Source organism: Mesoplodon mirus (genome assembly GCF_964341445.2).
Source record: "Mesoplodon mirus genome assembly, chromosome: 18".
Lineage (NCBI taxonomy): Eukaryota > Metazoa > Chordata > Mammalia > Artiodactyla > Ziphiidae > Mesoplodon > Mesoplodon mirus.
Window position 1 is genome coordinate 18793325 of NC_138994.1, and position 6190 is coordinate 18799514.

Here is a 6190-nt window from a genome sequence, read left to right on the forward strand (position 1 = left end):
CCAGGGGGCGCCCGTCCGGCCGCGTGGCTCGAGAGACAGACACGCTGCCTCCCGCTCGGGCCGCGAGCATCCTCTGCCGGTCTGTCTGTCTGTCTGTCTGTCTGACTCAGCGTCTCCAGGGCGGCGGCTGGCAGCCTTGTGTTTCCATGGGCGCTGCGTGCATCGTGGCTGTGGGCTCGTGTCGCTGGCGTGGTGTCTCCACCGCGTGTCCAATGACAGAGCGGGCAAAGAGTTGGCCCTTTGCCCCGGCTGCCTACCCGAGTGTGCAGGGGAGCACCTATGGCACTTGGGTTGTCACAGAAGAGCCTGCCTCTCAACGTCCTTCACTAGCAAATCAGACCTGATCCGTAAACCCAGAATCTAGGTCAAGATGGTTGGGTCTGTGTGCCTTCTGGCTCCCTGCCTGCTGTATCAGCCACGACAGTGTTCAAGAAAGTATAGGTCAGATGCTGCAGTCTCCATCCTTGGTGAGAACAACAGCAATTACACACTCAGGGAGCACAGTGGAAAGATTCCCGGCCTCAGGGGCCCCAGGAAAACAGGATTCTGGTCCCAGCTCTGAATCCAACTTGCTGAACCACCTGGAGTCAGTGTTTCCTGTACTCTCTGGGCCTTAGTTTCCTGGGTGATGGTGGAGCTCCACCTGCTTCTGATGGAAGAAGCCGTCATCTTTCTTGTCTTCTCCTGCCCCCACTGAGGCTGAGCCAGGCAGCCCCCCTGCAAAGACTGGGCAAGGGGAGTCCAGTGGGGTTCACTTCCCTTTTAAGGAGTTGGGTAAAGGAAGAGCCGCTTATCCCCTGCGGCCGTCTCAGACGGCCTGGCACACATCCAGAACATGATGCCAGCCTGTGTCCTGGGACTGGCTTCTCCAGCTGACCCCAAGGAGCTCGTGTTAGGTATAGTTATTAATAAACAGTGGCAGAAAGCTGCCGGTGGCTTTGGATTTGATAAATAGGTAAACCCAGTAAAGCTCGGTGGAAACCAAACACTCCAGCATGGGCTCCCAAGGTTTTGTCCCGTTCTCTGGCCCAGGCTGCTCCGGGGGCTGCGCACGGAGGCTGGACAGTTTGCAAATGGGCGAGATGCGCGGAGAAACAGGTAAGTTTGAAGATGTGTCATTTGGATTGAAAACACCCTCCAGGGAATTCACTGGAGGCCCAGTGGTTAGGACTCTGCTTTCATTGCCGAGGGCCTGGTTGGATCCCTGGTCGGGGAACTAAGATCCCGCAAGCCTTGCGGTGAGGCAAAAAAAAAAAAAAGAAAGAAAACCCAAAATTTGTTAAGAAAGAAAGGAAGGAAGGAAGGAAAGAAAACACCCTCCAGGCTTGCATTTCAGACCCCCGAGTCTAATCCATTTGGATCAGCACACGAGGCCTCTAATCAATTACACTATAGCTATTTTTTCTCTCTCTTTTCTGTTCCTCTTCATGCATAAATCCCACTCAGGATGGCCCATGGTGGTAAAAATAAGAGGACCTTCTAAGCAGGTGGTCCCAGCCCATATTACTTAGATTCTGACTCATCACAAAGTCATCTCTATTCTCAAACGTCCCCCACTTGACTCCAGTGTTTCTGTCAATGACACCCCCATCCTTAGAGCCCCACACCTCTAAGTCATCTTTGACTTCCCCTCTCCTCTCATCTCTATGTTCCAGTCCTGGCGGTTCTACTTCTGCAAATGCATCTCCTCTTCGATGTCTCCTGGCCATCCCCCTGCCCTCCCTCCCCTCCCCGGCCCTGCCCCGGGCTCCAGCTTTTACCTCTTCTCACCTGGACAACATCATGGCCCCTTGTGCCCCCTGCCTGCACTCTCCTCCACTTCTGAAACCTGCAGCTCTGACCTGGAAGTAGAAGCCGGTACCTCGCTCACCACACCTCCTTTTCAGGCCCCTGCCCAGCCTCACTGACCCCCCCCCCAACCCCCCACCCCCACCAACCCGCACACTGGTCTGCATCCACCCGTCCTGACTGCTTGTTTGCTCTCAAACACATGCTTGTGCTGGGTCCTACCTTGCTCATGCTGGTCTCTCTGCCTGCTACGCCCTTTCCAACTTCTGTTGAATTTGTTTGTCCTCCATATTAGACCCCTCCTCTCCTTCTCCACAAATCTCCTTTCTACGCCCTCAAAGAGCCATCAAAGTAGGCTCCATCAGGGCAGGGGCCCGGGCACTTGGTGAGCGCGTAGTACATACCCTCCACGTACTGGAATCCATACCACGCTGGGCTCTGATCGCTCACCCAGTCCTGCTGCTTCTGCCCCTCCTCTGCATCCCCACTGCCACTGCCCGCAGGCTGGGACCTCAGAGTGTCCCATCTGGGTGGCCGCAGCAACCTGCCTGCTCTACCTCCAGCTCTGCTCTCTTCCCATCCACTCCCACCCTCATTGTTCTAAGAAACAGATCAGTGTCATCACCTCACTTGAGATCCTGCCATGGCTCCCTATTGCCTTCCATACGGACTCGGCCCCTTAGCCTGGAGTCCCGGCCTTGCCCGCATCATCTCTGGCCTGTCCCCTCCTCCTGCCCCTGCTCTGGCCATGCTCAACCACGGGAAGTATTCTGGATGGGCCACGCTCTTCAGTCACCCCTGGGCTTTGTTCCTGCCTTTCTGTCCTGGCTGTCCATCATCCATTTATTTTTCTGGCTAACTCCGCCTTCACAACTCATCTCACATGGCCCCTCCCCCTTTTCTGAGCTCATTGAGATCTTCAGTCATTCACCTGAAGTTTCCAGTGGGCAGAAGCTCCCTTACCTAATAAAAGGCCCTCGCTGCCCTCCTGAGTGTTGATGTGATGTTGGCAATGACTATTATTTGCATGCAGCAATGGTATTTTCTTTCTTTCTTTCTTTTTTCTTTTTTTAGCTTGCAGATCTTAGTTCCCTGACCGGGGATCAAACCCGTGCCCTTGGCAGTGAAAGAGCCGAGTCCTAACCACTGGGCCGCCAGGGAATTCACACAACGGTATTTTCAGTCAGAGGTATGTGACGTTCTCCACTGTCCTCCAAACCCACCCCCGTTGGAACCCACTGGTCTCAATGAGCCCTGAGCACTTTCTAAAGCCCTCCTGTCACCCTCGAGGGCCCAAGGGATCAAAGTCCCCCCTGCCTGTGAGCTGGACAAGTGTACTTATAGCTTGGGAGGGGACATGAAGGAGAGTCATTGGGAAACAAAGCACCCATTGAGGATTTGTCTCTTAGGAAGAAGCCCCAGCGTCCCCTTCCATGGGGTTCAGCTGCTGAAGGGAGCCCGACAAACCATTTCACACATCATCCTAGTAGGTTCTCTTATTAACCTGGAACTTGTTGCCCTTGGTGAAGGCTGCCACCAGAGTCTTTTTTTTTTTTTTTGCGGTACGCGGGCCTCTCACTGTTGTGGCCTCTCCCGTTGTGGAGCACAGGCTCCGGACGCGCAGGCTCATGGGCCCAGCCGCTCCGTGGCATGTGGGATCCTCCCGGACCGGGGCACAAACCCACGTCCCCTGCATCGGCAGGCGGACTCTCAACCACTGCGCCACCAGGGAAGCCCCACCAGAGTCTTCTAAATGAGAGAGGTAATAGACACTAATTGAGCATTCACATTGAACCCAACTGTGGTGTTACGTTGACGTGTTATTTCATTGACTCTCCCAGATAATCAGGTAGGTAACAGAGATACAGAGAGGTAAGTAAGTCTATAGCCATCACCTCGCTCCAAGCTGCCATCTTCTCTCACCCGACACCTTGATATCCTCCAACCAGGGTCCAGGCCACCTCCCTCCCGGCATCATCCGTCAGCAGCCCAGTGATTTTGTAAAAATACAAACCTGATCGCAACACTCCCCCGCTTCTCAGTGATACTAGGAGAAAGGTCAAAATCCTTCCCGGGACCGTCAAGGTCCTGGCCGCCCGCGCATCTTCCAGGCTCTCTTCCAGGCTCTCTCCCCATCTCACCAGCGCTTGCTCACTGCACTTCCGCAGCAGCGACTTCTGCCTGCTGGCCAGACAGCAGCTCCAGCATCCTCTCTCCTCGGCCCGACTGCCCCCTCCATTGTACACCTCCACAATCACGCGTGTGCGTTTACGGGCACACGGATGCGCCTGCACCTGCGCACACACTGCCTGGCTGCCTCACGCTTGTCCTGGGTCTCGGCTTCACTGTCACTTTCTCACAGAGGCCTTGCTGACAGTGCCTCCCCCCCCCACCCCAGAATCTAGGTTAATTCCTTCTATTAGCCGTCTCATAGGGCCCTGTCCCTTTGCACAACTGTCATTCTACATTGATCTGTGTATTTGTCAGGGCTCCATTTCTCCCACTGGTGTACCAGCTCCGGGATAGCAGGGCCTGCATCTGGCTTATTTGCTTGCTGCTCTGTGGCCGGGGCCCAGCACGATGCTGAGCAAAGTTGGCGTCACCCAGACAGCAAGCACCTGAGCTGGAGGCAGACTCCAAAGCCCAGACCCTCTCGCCTGCCTCTGAGCCCCATACAGCACTGCTCCTGTGTGCCATTCTCATTCCTATCCTGAGGGGTAACCACCAGGCCCTTAGCACCCCGGTGCTGGGCCTCTGGGCCTCTGGTTCTGGGAGACAGAGAAGAGCCGAAAGGGGGTGCTGATCTGACCCTGCTGGGTTACCAGCAGCCACCTTTGCCTCCCCTTGGGGGCAGTGCCATCCCAGGGGCCTCTGGACCCCAGGGAGCCCTTTATTTTGTTTCTAATGAAGGGCAAAAGGGGTTCCTTCTTCAGAGTCCTGCCCAGGGGCCCACGGTATCTGGTTGCCACACAGAAGGGAACGTGGGACAGTGATTCCCCTGCAGCGCATGGGGCTGTCACAGCTGCCACCGAAGCGTCATCAGTAAGCGGCGTCGTAGCCAGTCAAGGCAGCTGAGTACAACAGGTCCAAGAGGAGGAGTGCACTCTCCCCTGGGTGTGCATGGACCGGGGGGGCCTTAACTGTGCTGTGGAGGCTTCGGTCCGGCCACTTTCCGACCCTGCTTGGATGTGTCCCCGCATCCAGGCTCTGTCATCCACGTTCCACATTCCACGCCCACGTGCTGGGTCTTTCCAGCAGCGTCTGCGTCTCCAGTGATGCATCATGGTTTTGTTTTGTTCCTTGTTGGGAAAGACTAGGCAACGGGCTCCAGAGGAGGCTGGTGAACGAGGAGGGGATGGTCGTCGGTGAGGATGGGCAGCGATGGGCATCGCATTCACAGAGCTCATGCCACCCTTTGCCCTGCGATGTCCGGGGGGACCGCCTCGCCTCTCCCACGCCCATTCCGCAAATGCCATCCGGCACAGTGGCACCCTCTGTACTACAGCGAAGGGTTTGAGGCCCCAGAGGTGGCCCCCCCCACTGCCGGCAGAAGCCAAAGGCCCAAATTCTAGTAAAGTAAAAGAATGTTCTCCCTTGGGGCTCATCAGCCCAGCATCTCACCCAGGGGTCCATCGATGTGCCTGGGGCTAATGCAGCGAGCTCTGACTTTCTCCAGGACGTTTCATTTGGATAGACTTTTTTTCTCTAAGTCATGGTTTCTTGACCTCTGCACTGTTGACATCATGGGCCAGATAATTCACTGTGGTGGAGACTGTCTTGTGCACCGTAGGATATTTCGCAGCATCCTTGGCTTCTACCCACGGGATGCCAGTAGCACCCTGCAACCAGCTTCGTCAATCCAAATGTCCCCAGACATTGCCAAGTGTCCCGCTGGAGACAAAAACCACCCCCAGTAGAAACCACTGTTCTTCAGGCAGGACTGGGGCTCCCTGTGTCCTCCCACAGTGAGGGGCCTTATCACAGGAGATCCTACAAAGCAGGATGCGCGATGTGCCGGCACCCTCTGCCTGGATGCAACCCCGGGCGGGGAGCGGAGCCGGCCCGGCCCACTTCCTTTCCTGGGGGACCTGAGAGTGGGGTGCAGGTGGGCGTAAGCTCCGAGGCCAGACGGTGGGCTGCAGTCCCAGCTGTGCCACTTGCTCCCATGAGACTTGGCCAATTCCCTCCCTCTCTCTGTGTCTTGCTTGGCACATCGTGACTCAGGGATTGTAGGTGGTGATATCACTCCTTCTGGGGTTAATGCAAAGATCAAGTGCTCAGTCAATGTGCCCTGCGATGACTGTTTTATCGAGGTCTAGCCACAGTGGCAACTGGATTTTTTTTTCCTTTGGGAACAAGGGGTGGCTGACCCTGTGTCCTTCCCCAGTAAGATTCTTAACAC